This window comes from Pongo pygmaeus, chromosome X, assembly GCF_028885625.2.
Source record: "Pongo pygmaeus isolate AG05252 chromosome X, NHGRI_mPonPyg2-v2.0_pri, whole genome shotgun sequence".
Classification (NCBI taxonomy): domain Eukaryota; kingdom Metazoa; phylum Chordata; class Mammalia; order Primates; family Hominidae; genus Pongo; species Pongo pygmaeus.
The window spans coordinates 127,066,496-127,082,226 of record NC_072396.2 but is presented as its reverse complement, the minus strand read 5'-3'; the positions used below and the strand labels follow the sequence as shown (position 1 = coordinate 127,082,226).

General features: G+C 38.9%; 1 non-coding gene across 1 annotated transcript; it reads right to left on the bottom strand.

Moving 5' to 3' along the window:
• Positions 1-15,216: 15,216 nt before the first annotated feature.
• On the bottom strand, positions 15,217-15,436 carry LOC129025616 (small nucleolar RNA U3). The gene has a single exon (XR_008497345.1). It is a non-coding gene; the product is annotated as a small nucleolar RNA U3 (small nucleolar RNA).
• Between the last annotated feature and the right edge of the window lie 295 nt (positions 15,437-15,731).

The window sequence follows — 15,731 nt, the reverse complement described above, 5'->3', positions numbered from 1 at the left end:
ATTGTTTTCACCAGTATCAAAGTTAAAGACTTTATACTTTACCCAGTAGTCATTGAGGAACTAATGAAAATTTAAAGCAGGAGAGTAAGCATCCACAGATCTGTATTTGTAAGTGCTGATGAGGCACTGAATTCAAAAGAGATCAGAAGGGAAGCCTATGAGGCCCTTTGTAGTACCAGGTGCAGTCTGAGAACCTTAACAACTCCTAATTAAGGCCTTCCATCAATTCTACATCCCTAGAGCTTCAGCTCAATTTGGGATCTTCTTGCTCTTATTTGAGATTGTCAGACATTTGTCTTTTACACAAAAACAGCTTCTCTCACTGGAATATGGCATCAAGCAGGCTTGAATTGATTCTGCTAAGTTCAGCCTGCCACACAAACATTGAGATTTCCCTTGGAAAGGTTATCACTAAGAATTCCCCGTTGTGTCTGATATTTTTAAATATTTTATTAAAGATAGTTCTAATAAATTCTACTGAGTGCCTAGTAGATATCAACTATCTGGATAAAAGCAGGTTGGGGCCTGGCACAGTGGTTTACGCCTGTAATCCCAGCACTTTGGATGGCTGAGGTGGGTGGATCACCTGAGTTCAGGAGTTCGAGACCAGCCTGGCCAACATGGTGAAATCCCATCTCTACTAAAAATACAAACATTAGCTTGGTGTGGTGGCAAGTGCCTGTAATCTCAGCTACTCAGGAGGCTGAGGCAGGAGAATAGCTTGAACCCAGAGGGTGGAGGTTGCAGTGAGCTGAGATCGTACCACTGCACTCCAGCCTGGGTGACAGAGAGAAAGACTCTATCTCAAAAAATAATAATAATAAAATAAAGTAAAAGCTGGTTGGGAACCTATCCAACCTATTTAGATATTTCAAGATACATAAATTGTGTGTGTGTGTGTACAGAGTAATAGGTTTTTTCCATGTAGAGTCATAGTTTGAAGACTATTTCTCTTAATTCAGTATTTCAACTATGAACCTTGTTTAAAATGCAGATTCATTATCCCTTTTCTAAATCTACTAAATCAAAATGTCTAGCTTTAAAACCCAGTAATATCCATTTAAAAGGTCTCCACATAATTCTTATGGTACCTAAATCTTGAAAACCACAAAAATAAGGAATCTATGGATTAAAAATTCATAAGGATATATTTAATTTAGAGATTCTATACTGCATGAAGTTACTTTTAAATGTGACAAGATAGTCTTCCTTCTAAATAACTATTAGTATTCTTAAAAATTTTTAAAAAATTTTGTGAGTACATAGTAGGCACATATACTTATGGGTTACGTGAGATATTTTGATACAGGCATGCAATGCATAATAATCACATCAGAGTAAATAGGGTATCCATCACCTCAAGCATTTATCCTTTTTGATTCAAAAAATCCAATTGTATTTTAGTAATTTTAAAATGGGTAATTATATTATTTTGACTATAGTCACCCTGTTGTGCTAGCAAATACTAGGTCTTTTTATTCTTTCTAACTATTAATTTGTACCTGTTAACCACCCCACTTCCCCCACACCCCTTACCCGTTACTAGCCCTCCCAGCCTCTGGTAAACTTTATACTCCATGAGTTTAATTGCTTTAATTTTTAGCTCCCACAGATACGTAAGAGCATGTGATATTTGTCTTTCTGTGCCTAGCTTATTTCACTTAAAATACTGACCTTCAGTTTCATTCAGATTGTTTCAAATGACAGGATCTCTTTCTTTTTTATGGCTGAATAGTACTCCATTATGTATATGTACCATATTTTTTAATCCATTCACCTGCTGATGAACACTTAGGTTGCTTCCAAATCTTGGCCATTGTAAACAGTGCTGCAACAAACATGGGAGTGCAGATATCTCTTTGATATACTGATTTCATTTATTTTGGGTATATGCCTAGGAATGGGATTGCTGAATCATATAGTAGCTCAATTTCTAGTTTTTTTCAGAAACCTCTAAACTGTTCTCTATAGTGATTGTACTGATTTACATTTCCACCAAGAGTGTACAAAGATCACCTTTCTCCTTGCCTCTGGGGTATTGCTCAACAAGTCTTTGCCCAGACCAATGTCTTGCAGAGTTTCCCCAATTTTTTTGTAGTAGTCTCATATTTTGAGGTCTTAGATTTGTCTTTAATCTATTTTTATTTGATTTTTAATATGGCAAGAGATACAAGTCTAGTTTTATTCTTCTGCATATGGATATCCAGTTTTCCCAGCACCATTGATTGAAGAGACTGTTATTTCCAGTGTATTTTCTAGGGCCTTTGATGAAAATGAGTTCATAGTAGATGTATGGATTTGTTTCTAGGTTCTCTATTCTGTTCCACTGGTCTATGTATCTATTTTTTATGCCAGAATCATGCTGTTTTGGTTACTATAGCTTTTTAGTGTAATTTGAAATCAGGTAATGTGATTCCTCCAATTTTGTTGTTTTTTGCTTAGGATAACTTTGGCTATTCTGGGTCTTTTGTGGTTCCATATAAATTTTAGGACTTTTTTTTTTCTTTCTGTGGAGAATTTCATTGGTATTTTGATAAAGATTGGATTAAATCTGTAGATTGCATTGGGTAGTATGGAGATTTTAACAATATTGATTTTTCCAATCCATGAGCATGAAATATCTTTCCATGTTTTTCCTCTTTGATCTCTTGCATCAATGTTTTACAGTTTTCCTGGTAGAGGTCTTTCACTTGTTTGGTTAATTCCTAGGTATTTTATTTGTTGCTAGTGTAAAAGGGATTACTTTCTTGATTTCTTTTTCAGATGTTTACTGTTGGCATATAAAAATACTACTACTGATTTTTGTATGTTGATTTTGTACCATGCAACTTTACTGAATTTGTTGATGAGTTCTAATAGTTTTTTTTTGTTGTTGTTGGAGTCTTTAGGTTTTTCTAAATATAAGAATTGGAACCCAATAATATGCATTTTAAAAGGTCTCCACATAATTCTGCACTCCAGCCTGGGCGACAGAGAGAGACTCTGTCTCAAAAAAAATAAAAATAAAAAATAAAAAATAAAATAAAATAAAAGCAGGTTGGGAAACTATCCAACCTATTTAGATATTTCAAGGTATATAAATTGTGTGTGTGTGTGTGTAGAGTAATAGTTTTTTTCCATGTAGAGTCATATTTTGGAGACTATTTCTCTTAATTCAATATTTCTTCAACTATGAAGCAGAAGGTGTTTTACCCCATAGTCATCACAGCTGGGAATGTGCCGAGTCTCACCTGAAGCCAGCAACGCTCAGAGGCTCACCCAAGACCCTCACTGTAGTACTTGGGTATTGCCGCTGGTTATTTGGAGACCAAGGGCTCTTCAGTTCACATGTGATCCTGCCAAAACTGGGTCCTTTCATTACAGGCAGCAGGCCCTTCTGGCCCAGGGTATGTCTAGAAATGTCATCCGGGAGCTAGGGCCTGAAAAATGGGCCTCACCACTCTGACTGTTGCCCTGTCTTGCTGTGCTTGAAGTGGTATCTAAGATGCAAGACAAAGTCCTCCTCAGTCTTCTCTCTCCTCAAGTGGAAGGATGGGGTCCCTTTTTGAGCCATGAACTGTGCAGCATGAGGTTAGTGGAGGGGTGATGCCAGCACTCCCTTAGTGGCCCCAGCTGGTGTCTCAGTAGGTAGTGTTACCCTGCTTAGTCCACTGACTCTGAGCCCAGTTCAGCACTCTACCAATCAAGTATTATCTAGGGCCCAGAGCACTCCAGCCTACAGTAGTGAAGCTTGCCAGAACTCAAGTGCTGACCACAGGGACAGGTGATTCCTTTCTGGCTTGAGTTGGTTTAAATACTCCCTCCGTGGGCAGGTACCAGCTGAGTTTGTTCTGGTTTTGCTTTCCACTACAACAGCATAGCACTGAATTCCACGCAGAATTCAATGAATTCTCCCTGTCCCAATTGTATAGATTCTCTCGCTGCATCACGTAGCCACTACCTGGGAAAGGAAAGAAAGGTGGTGTCTGTGATTCAAGACTGACTTTCATACCTCTTCAGAGCTTCTTTCAGCAATATGAAGATAAAACCAGGTACTGTGAGTACTCGCCTGAATTTTGGTTCCTATGAAGTGCTTTTTTGGTGTAGATAGTTCTTAATTTGGTGTCCTTGCATGGGGGACAATAAGTGGAGCCTTTTACCATCTTGCTGATCCTTATGTTCCACCCCTGGTATCCTGAGGCAGGAGATCAGAATAGTAGATTAGAAAGTGGACTCAAGCCGCCACCTTTCCAGGTGGTCAATTAAAACAATAAGCCACAGTGAAAATACCAATCAAGTTTTTATTTACTTACTGTAAAAGTGCAAGCAAGAGGCAAAAATGATGCCAACTCCCTAGTGTTCCATTTCTCCCTTGGAATGGCTCCCGGCAAGGGTCAGATGGATGCAGTGCAGATGAGGGTAGTTCTCACTGCAAAAGAGCCACAAACTAATGGTTCCTTCCTGTTTGTAGACCTGTGAGCTGGAGATAAGGAGAGCAGGAAGGGCTAGGAGTGCAAAGGAACTCAGTCAAAGCAGAGAAAAGTGTTTCAGCCAAGACCTCTAATAAGAAGACCTAGGCAGAGATGCCTGTAAGTGCCTCAATTGAAACCCCCAATAAGGAGGTCTCCAAATAGAGATGCTTTAGCTGGGCATGCAGATATATATGAGCATGGCAGACTTGAAGGGGTCAGCCTGAGCCTTGACTGTAACTCCCCACAGAAAATTGCAAAGCACTGGCTATGGGGAGGGCAGCCTCTCTCCATGAGGCTTGCAAACAAAGTTTTGCAATTGCCCATGGTCAGGCATGAAAGAGCAACATAGAATTTTGGTCTGGAGCTAAACTCCTCAAGGACTAGACTGTGAGCCAGGAGATAGAGTTCTAGGCTGAATTTTGCCAGGTATTCACTGGGCAAAGTCACCTTTCATCTTTGGGCTTCTGTTCCCTAATTTGTCAAGTAGGCTCTAGTTCAGTAGCCTCATGCTCAGCCTGTAAAGATCTTTTCAACTCTGATGTATTGCAGTTTTATTTCTGAGAGAAAGTGGTAAGTGTCCATAGGTGACTACTCCTGTCACAAGAATGGTTCTCATGTAAACTGGGGAAAAACAGTTAATGACCACTAGGCAGCTGTAGTGAATTCTTATAATTTAATATTGCCTTGGCATCCATTTTGAATGCAGGTTTAAATCTCTGCTACAAGAAGCAGGGCTTAGTCACCCTTGCCACAGTTTCCAGTTCTACACCACACTCAAATTGCTCCAGTAGGTGGCCAGAGATAAGAACTTAGACATATTTTTTCTCCTGTCTAGCAAACTGGGCTCCCGACTTTCCCACTGCTTCCTTTAAACACACTATTAAGGCATTTGCCCATGAATTTAAAGTGACCCACACCCTATTCCCTTATCTTCTCTCCCTCTGCCTGACTCTTTCTTCTTGCCTTGTGTGATTTGGGGAGACAGTACTGCTCTTCTGACTCATTATGCCTTCATTGCCCAGGCTAATAAAAGTTTTTTAACTTATTTCCTGCTGTGGTGGTGGATTGAATGTGCACCTTCCATTTGAAGAACTAGAGGCTACCCCAGGCTGGGTTTTCTCTGGGACACAAAGTTGGTTTTCAAAAACTAGAGGAACACTGGTCAGGCAGGTGTAAACTAAAAACAGGTCAGACAAGACCCAGGAGGGAATCTGCCAGCATGAAGTTTTGCATGTGAGGTACCTCCTAGTCACAGGTGGAACAAGTAGGTATTAGGCTGTCTACCAAGTAAAAGAAGTATACCATGAAAGGCACACTGTAAACACCCATGTCCAACTCCCTTTCATTTTCCATTAGGGCAGAGTGGCCAGCTCCTTTGCTACTGGGACCCCAGTTTAGTTGGGGGCTCTCAAAACAGCAGCCGCATAACTCTCAGCCTGAGGATGGTGGCAGCTTCCTTATCTTAGAAAACTAGAGAGGCTTTTGAACACCTTTTTGCTTTCTGGGGATTCTCTTCAGCAAATACTAGGTAAAGGTCAAAGGGAGTAACAGCTCCATTAGAGGTGATTCTTAGCAAGAGACTTTTTTCTCCAATCTGGCTTGCTAGGCTGTACCATTTATAATCTGAAGGCGGAAAGCCAATTTGTTATTGTGAGTAGGGTTGGTAAAACACAACAAAAGCTTCCATAGATGGGGACTTATATTTAGCAGATCTTCTCAGCAGCAAGTTTCAGATGGTTTTAGCCATCTGAGGTGGAGGTAGATAGATGATTAACTGCTCCAGATTAGGTCTGTGGCTTATAGAACTTTGTATCCCCAGCCCATAACTTGTAGTAGGTAAGAAAATATGCATGTTTATAATTTATGTTGTTGTTATCAGTAGCCAGTGATTATTGAGAGCTTACTCCATTTCAGGCATCTTAAATGAATTTTTTACTTGTTTAATTTAATCTTCACAAGTAACCCTATGAGGTAAACACTATTATTGTTCCCATTTTATAAGTGAGAAAACTGGGCTACATGACCTACTTGAGATCACATAGATAGTAACTGGCAGAGCCATGATTCAAATCTAAGTGTGACTGGCTTCAGAGACTACATTCTTAGCCACTACCCTATACTACCACCTTCAAGTCAGGTTAGTTCAAAGAGGGCTGACCTCATCCTTGGGTGTGGTAGATAACTACGTAGATCGTGTTATTTGTGAATTGCTACAATATTCAGCCAAGTCAACTTTTAGCATTTCTATCTCTGTTAGACTTTAAAACTGGATTCATACATAGTTTGATAAAGATATGTAATTTTCCATAGAAACAAATAATGTGGGCCAATGTGCCTGTATATTTATTAATGTACTTTTTTTCCTTCCAAAGTTCCATGCAATGGGATGGTCCAGGTTCAATGACACAGTCTTGATAGGTCAGGAGTGTAAGATTCAGCTTTGAAATATGACCATTGAAAGACCTTAATGACACCCAAGGTACAATAGTGGGGAAATTGGCTACTTTTGTGCTAGAAATATATTAATAGTAATTTGTCATACAAATGACAAATTACTATTAATTTGTCAGGATAAAAAGGCTCTTCTAGGTGTTGAGTGTGGGTGGAACAGAGCAGCTCTCTATGGATATGTGTGCATCATGTATAGGAGGAGATGAGATAAATTTGTACTTTCTCCAATCTGTGTCTCTTTGTTTATATCTGTGCTTAATTACAATGTGGGAAACTAAGATAGGTTAGACAAATTTCTAGAGCATGGTATTTTTAGAAGTTTATTGTTAAAGTGCCAGTGCCCTTTGAGAAAGGTTTTAGATGTCATTGGTTCCTCAGCTGTAGTTATCTACTAAGGTGTAATCTGAGGAAACCCCAGTTTACTTAATTTTACTCTGAGCTTAAATCTGAAACATGGGCTAGAAGAGTGAGGGGCCCTATTTAGGAGATGAAGGGATGACAGAGATGGAGGGTAAAGTTAATGCTTGGGTTTTGGGTAACTGAGGGAGATAGTACCTCTAACTTTTGGGGAGAGGCAGAGGCAGGCAAGAGGGTCAAAAACTGGCTTTACCTCTCTTTAATTCACAGCCTGACTCAGAGCACATCTATCTTGATGGGGACAGAATTTCTGAAAAGCCAGTTGGTGTTGCTTTTTTAGCATTGATTATTCCCTCTCACCCCAAATACACTGCTACTTGAATTCTGAACGGTGACACAAGGAGCCATAGTCGAATGCTCAGCAGTCTAAACAAAGTCCATAGAAAGCTCTCTAAATAAATCTAAGACTTTGTAGTGAAAAAAGAAAGTGCTTGCTTTCAGAATGTTTTTCTAACTTCAGAAACACAAAACAACACTTTGCTCACAGTGGGAATTAATTGGTTAATGAATTCATTTTACAAAAGATTTCATCAAGGTGTTCTTAAATAAGAACTCTGGTAATGGAAAAATATGAATGCTTCCAGAAAATTGAGAAAATATGGTGCAACATAAAGAGCACAGGCTTTGGAAAGCGACAACCCTACTTTGTAGTCTTGGCTCTTCCACTTACTACCTGTGTGGTCTTGGGCAAGTTGCTTAATTTCTCAGTTTCAGTTCTTTGATCTATAACATAACGATGATAACAGTATATAACTCTGCTTCAGAGTTATTGTGAAGCTATAGTATGATAACATATGTAAAGTGCATAATACAGTTCCTGGAACATAGATTTTGGAAAATCCTAGTTCCATTCCTTCTCCTCGATGGAAGAGGCTACATTGGGTTACAAGTTCTAGAGGGACAGGAGCCACATCTTATGAAATATTGATCCTAATGAAGATATAACAGCACCAAAAACATGATGCAATTCTGTAAGCAAAGATGATACAGTCTCTACAAATGGCTTGTGCACAATGTCTCAGATAGCAACCTTCTGCAGTGCCTGGAAGAATAGGATGGACACCAAAACATGATGGCAGCATCAAATGCAGTTGGTACTGGCACTCTAATCACTATCAAATATGGCAAAAATCCCTTCAGTATGCTCCTACAGAACCATTCTTGTGCACCAAGAAAGTGGCTGCTTAGTTGGGTGAGATTTTCAATGTGAATTGTCACTAGCAGTTGGGGAAAAGTTCCCATTCCCAGCCAAGACTACAATACCACGATACCATTTTAGCTATTCAAACGGAGAAAAAATAAGCACTTATAAATGTTGGAGAAGATGTGGAGAAAATACACTTATATACACTGCTTTTAGGAACATAAATAGGCACAACTCTTTGGAAGATAGTTTGACAGCTTCTATAAAATATTAAAACAGACCTTTGCATCAGCTCAGCACTTCCACTTCTGTGTATATGTGCCAGAAACATACCCCTATGTGCATTTGGAGACATACAAAAGCTGATTATTGCATAGTTAGTTGTAACAGACTGTAGAATGGTTGAGCATTAAAGTACATTCATGTGATAAAATATTATGCAGCCATTTAAAAATGAAGTGTATTAGGTGCAGAGACATGGAAGTGTTCCTGTGATTCATTGTTGAGATATAAAATCAAGTTACAGCAGAGTACATGATATCAATTTTAATACCCAAATGGTATATACTTACATTTGCATTAAAAAAAATCTGGAAGGATATGAGTGTTGGTAGTGGGGGGAGTTTTGAAGGGTCACATTACCTATTCAATTTCTAGATGTCTGCATTATTTGCAATTATTTAGATGAAAATGTTTTACTATTGCAAGCTTTTAAGTAAATCATAAAATAATAAAACAAATGTAAGTAATAGATTGGCTTAATCATTTCTAGCCCACATGTGCTTTGAATTTTCTCAGTTTTCAGATATTAAGATAGTAATAGTAGCTAACATTCATTAAATACTTATGTACCAGGCAATATTTTAAGTTCTTTACTAATAAATCTTCATGTATATTTATCTTCACATTATACCTATATAATCCTCACAAGATCCTTATGAGTTAGAAACTATTTCCACTCACACTTTGTGGATCAGAAAACAGAATCTCAGAGAAGTTCAATATCACATTAAATCCCATACATCTTGTAAGTGGTAGAGCTGGTATTTGAAGCCAGAGAGCATGGCTTCAGAGCCAGTATGCTTAAGAAGTATTTCATATTGTCACTCAGATGAAAGTGGTAGACTACACCAGTCTATATTCTAAGAAGTTGAGAGACTACTTGGGCAGATGCGTGCTCTCTCTCTCTCTCTCTCTCTCTCTCTCTCTCTCTCACACACACACACACACACACACACACACACACAGAAATACACATGAAAAATGCAATACAGGCTAGGCACAGTGGCTCACGCCTGTAATCCCAACCTTTTGGGAGGCTGAGGCGGGTGGATCACGAGGTCAAGAGATTGAGATCATCCTGGCCAATATGGTGAAACCTCGTCTCTACTAAAAATACAAAAATTAGCTGGGTGTGGTGGCAGGCACCTGTAGTCCCAGCTACTCAGGAAGCTTAGGCAGGAGAATCTCGAACCTGGGAGTCAGAGGTTGCAGTGAGCTGAGATTGCGCCACTGCGCAATCTGCACTCCAGCCTGGGTGACATAGCGAGATTCTGTCTCAAAAAAAAAAAAAAAAAAAGCAATACAAAGGTATGTACTATAGAGTGCTAAAGAGATTGAATGTTACAGGAAGCATCTAGGAGAAAGGATGTTCATTGTAGGCTCAGGGAATCATGATCCATACTTGGAGTTGAACCTACAGCCCTCCTTTTCACCTGGTTCTTCTTGCGGCCAAGAATATGCTTAGTGGAAAAGTTGACAAGGGTACTGTAACGGCTTGCGGCTAAAGAATGAAACAAAGCCTATAAACCTATCCGGACCCCTGCATATATGTTACTTCTCATAGTAGAGCTTGGGCAGTGCAGCAGCCCTGAACCCAACCATGGTAACTGAAGTAGGTCTATTAGCCTGTACTGCAGTGAAATCTGCAGACTAGGCCAGGAGAGCCATTGTAGCATTTTCTGCCTCAGCCTCATCTCTCATTAATATGGAGGAATTCCAATCTAAGGTTACACGAAACATCACAACCAGAAGTCCTTTGATACTCTCTATTCACTCTTCTTATAAATGAAGAAACTGAAGCTCAGAAAACTGAATTAACTTGTTCAAGATCACATTGCTATTTTGGTAACATATATGGCAGAATATTACTTTCCTTTGAAGCAAAACGTATCTTTTGAGTAAAGGATTTATTTTGCCTTGTGATATAGAAAAAGGATTCAGGGGGCTTTCATATAGGATTTACTTTCTCCCTCTTTCTCTCTCTAAATACACATACACGCATGCACACACACACACGTACGTATACAACAATTTCACTTCTTGATGTTTTTGTTTGTGCTTTTCACTGTAGGTTATCATCTACCCTCCATATAACATATGGGTGAAATTTGGGTCAGACCTTTTATCTCTAAACATGAAGGCAAAGGGGAAAATGTTTGTTCTTCCCAGTTACCACTTTTCAAAGGGTAGCATTATCATGGCCAGAGAATAAATAATGGGACTCCTAATAGAATCCTGAGTACTGGCCCAAGATTTTAGAGATGGCATTTCACGTGCTTTCTTGGAGGACATTGAGTTAGTACCTCTGAGACATGATCGATTATAAAGGGCCAGGGTTAGAGTTACGTAACAGGCCCGCCTACAGGAAAAACTTTATAAAACAGGGGGATGGAAAAAATGTGCTGTGCCATTGCATAATAATCTTGTGAAAAACAAAATGCCTTATTCATTTTAATATAAACACTGGAAAAAAATGTTGAGTCTTCACTCTGTCTAATCAATTGCAGGGCTTTGCTATAAAAGTGAGGCTGCTTTTCCCCACTAATAAGCACAAAATCAATTTTCAAAAGCAACATATTTTATTGCACCTATTCTTGGCTCTTCAACCTCCCAATTTATAAATGATTTTTTTCGTAAGTTGGGTGGAGGGGCGGGGAAGAGCAGACCAGGACTCATTAGGTGTCTGTAGCTTTCTGAGCTATGTGTCATTGGGGTGTGTTTAAAGTCCTTTCCAGTTGAATAGTAGCATCTATGCTCTCGGGGCCTTTATCCTCAGGCCCAGAAAGGTTAATTTGGGGGTTTATTCATGCAGGGTATATGCACACCAAAAGGTATGGCAGAAAAGTTTCTTGATAACAACTCTGCTTTGGATAAGCTCTGACCCTTGGCAAAATGGTTATCCATGCTTATTTTAGGCCCAACTAAGCCCATCATTCTTTGATCATCTCTGGGATATTTCATACCTGCCTACACATAAAATCTCATCCTTAAATTTTATTTCCCCATCCAAACACCCAAACAACATCCTGTCTCTTCTTCCTTTATGCTGAAAGGAGCTCTTGCCTTTAGCCTACTTCTTGTTCTAAAAATTTTTAAAGGTGAATTCTTCCAAGAAACCTTTCTTAGCACCCCTCCCATAGGCCTTGCCTTCCAATATAGATCTAGATACTCCTCTTCAGGATTATCTTGATACACCTTGTTTTATCTGTCATCATCTACTTACATGGCATTCACACAATGCTCAAGGATAGGGAACAGGTATACTTTGGTTTTGTATCTGCATCAGGTGGCACAGTGCTTGGCCTAGAGAAAGGGCTCAGACAGCATGCCTTAAATCAAACTAAATGCTGCCTTACCCGATATCATGAAATAAGAGGGGGCAGTAATAAGATAATTAGGAAAATGCCCCCAGTAGAGTAGATTTTGAACAGTAGCTGTATTCAAAGAGCCTAAAAGCAAAAAAATATGGAGGCCGTAAGTTGCAGCAGAACTGCAATCAGGGATAAAGAGCTTCAATCTGTGACCTGGACATATTTACCTTCGGTTTGTGTCCTTGGAGCCAACCATTGCCAGGATTATTTCCTCAGAGAGGTGTCTTCATTGAGTCATATTTATAACTTATTTGCCTAAGTTGAGTTGTATTTCATGGGTAGTTTACCTAGTCCAGAGACTCTCAGTAACATTCGGGAAACACTATGTACCCATGATGAGCAGCAAGAAAAAAGCTGTCTTGATTGATAGAGCTGCTTATTTGCTGATCAGGAAGGCAGGTGGTACCAGGCCAGGGCCTGCTGGCATTATGGAAAAAGAAATAGCTCTATTTCAGTAGAAGCTCCACTAGTCAAGGTGGTATTAAAAAATGAGGAATGAGGGCTTTTCTAAGATGAAGAATGTCAGTGCAAATGGAGAGGAGAAATAGGAGTGTGAGGTTGGGGAGGAGAGAAAAATTACTTGATCCCTATGAATTAGAATCGCATCTTAAAATAATAGCAAATACTTACAAAGTATTTACTCTGTGCCAAGTATGGTATAAGGATGATATAAGGATGATCTTATTGAATTCTCACCACCACCTTATGATGTAGTTCTATTATAAACTTGTTTTATACATGAAAATAGCAGGGCTTATGTAAGTGAAGTAACTTACCAAACACCACAGAATTGATAAGTAGCAGAAATGGGAATTTAAATTTAATTTGTTTGATTCCAAAGTTCAGTTCTTTCCTCTAATTAAAGGTACGGTTTACATGAAGTAAAAGGCACAAATCTGAAGGGTAGAGCTGTATAACATTTTACTTATATATGTGGCTACATGATCACCACCCAGGTCAAAATATAGAAAATTTACAACATCTCAGCAAGTTCCTTCGCACTCCTTCCGCATCAATACGGCCTGCCCTACACACACACACACACACACACACACACACACACACACACACACACACACAAACAGATAATCACTGTTCTGACTTATATCACCATCTATCAGTGGCTCTCAAATTGTAGACTCCGAACCAATAGCATCAGCATTATCTGGAAACTTATTAGAAACACAAATTCTCTTCGTTATTTACCCAGTAGTCATTTAGGAGCAGGTTGTTCAGTTTCCATGTAGTTGTGCGGTTTTGAGTGAGTTTCTTAATTCTGAGTTCTAATTTGATTGCACTGTGGTCTGAGAGACAGTTTGTTGTGAACACTTGGACACAGGGCAGGGAACATCACACACGGGGGCCTATCGTGGGGTGGGAGATTGGGGAAAGGATAGCATTAGGAGAAATACCTAATGTAAATGATGAGTTAATGGGTGCAGCAAACCAACATGGCACATGTATACCTATGTAACAAACCTGCACGTTGTGCACATGTACCCTAGAACTTAAAGTATATATATATATATAAAAGATATCATCTAGCCCAATAATAACCAAGAAAACTTAGAAAAATAATAATAAAGGGAACTTGGACTACGAGATGTTAAATGGTGTTAAATAATGTAAAACTAGAAAGAAAAGACAGACATATTAAAAAAATTCTCAGCCCCCACCCCAGACCAACTGAATTGGAAACTGGGAGCAGGGCCCAGAAAATTGTGTTTTAACAAGCTCTCCAGGTGATCCTGTTGCACAATTGAGTCTGAGAACTGCTGCATAGAGCAGTTCTGCATATTTTAGAAATTCATATACATAAATAGAATCATAATATGTCCCTTTTTGTGTCTGGCCTTTTTTCTCAGCAAAATGTCTGTGAAATTTATTCACATTGTTACATGTATTAAGTTGGTGCAAAGCTGATTATTGTGGTTTTTGCCATTACTTTGGCAAAAACTGCAATTACTTTTGCACCAACCTAAATATCAGTAATTTTTTTTTTTGAGACAGTCTTGCTCTGTCACCAGGCTGGAGTGCAGTGGCACGTCTAGGCTCACTGCAACCTTGGACATCCTGGTTCAAGCGATTCTCCTGCCTCAGCCCCCAGAGTAGCTGGGATTACAGGCACACGCCACCATGCCCAGATAATTTTTGTCTTTTTTTTTTTTTTTTTTTAAGTAGACACGGGATTTCACCATGTTGGCCAGGATAGTCTCGATCTCCTGACCTTGTGATCTGCCCACCTTGGCCTCCCAAAGTGCTGGGATAACAGGTATGAGCCACCGCGCCCAGCTAATTCTATCATTTTAAATTGCTGATTAGCAATCTATTGTATGAATATACAATGTTACCTCTTTGAGAGATCATCGTGGAACTTTTGTTAAGGGAAGTATGTTTTCTTACTTTTTTATTTATAACAAATAAAATTGTGGAATCACTAAATTAAGGCCTAAGTTATGCAAGAGAACAGATCATTATGTCATATAATTTCAGAAAGGCAATACAGCCCTCACAACCAAATCTTTCTTACTTGCTTCCTAATGCCAGAAATTTATTTAATAGGTAGCCAAGACTTTTATTCCATAATAAGCATTAATATTTAAAAGGCATGTGTGTATTACAAAAATAAAAAAAAACAGATTTAAAATTATACTGAAGTGTTAATGACCTATCCTTTCTTGACAGTAGAGTATGTATGCTATCACTTACTTATCCGAATCCTCAACTGACATTAATAATCAATCATGCTACTTTTATATTTTGATTTCCAATGGAATCTCAGGATTCCTCTCATCAAATTATCCCAGGCAGGAACTATCAATCCCTCACAACTGACATACCATCTCTGGCTTAATTCCTGTGTGTGTGTGTGTGTGAGAGAGAGAGAGAGAGAGAGAGAGAGGAGAGAGAGACTTTGGTGCAGCTTAGAACTAGACAGAGGGGATGTATGGATCAAAAAGAGAAGCAAAGTCACATTTTCTCCTGCAATTACATTTGAAAGCCTATGGGGTTTGGGTAGCCAGGATGCACTAAATTCCTTTCTTTTTCTTTTATTTTTTATTTTTCTTTTTATTTTTTACTTTTAATAACATAAACAGGAGCCACTTAGAATGCATCCTGTCCTCTTATTCTCTCAGTGAAAGAGAACAATCATCATCAATGGCAAATGGCAGTTGCAGTGAGGCAACACAATACTGAGGGCCGGCTTTATGCTCAGGAGAGAACGCTGCACCTTCTCCTCAAGGTTTCTGGTGCTCTACACATTCACATTAACTCCTTTAGTAATAAGCTATAAAAATGATCCCTGAAAGTATAGCCTTAGTAAATGATTAGTTAACTGAAGCTGTAAGAAATCAATGTAGTAACAACAAACAGTAACAATAACAACTATTACTATTACCACTTTTACTGAGAGCTTTGTGTTGGGCTTTATGGCAAGTGATTCACCTGAATTGTCTCATTTAATCCTCAAAACCCTTCCAGGCCAATATTATTATTCCCATATTAAATATTAAATATTAGACGGGTGCCCAAATCCACATGAAAGAGCTGAGATCCAAATCCAAGTTATCTGATTTTATATCCCGAGTTCTTTGGAAACCACTACTCTTTACT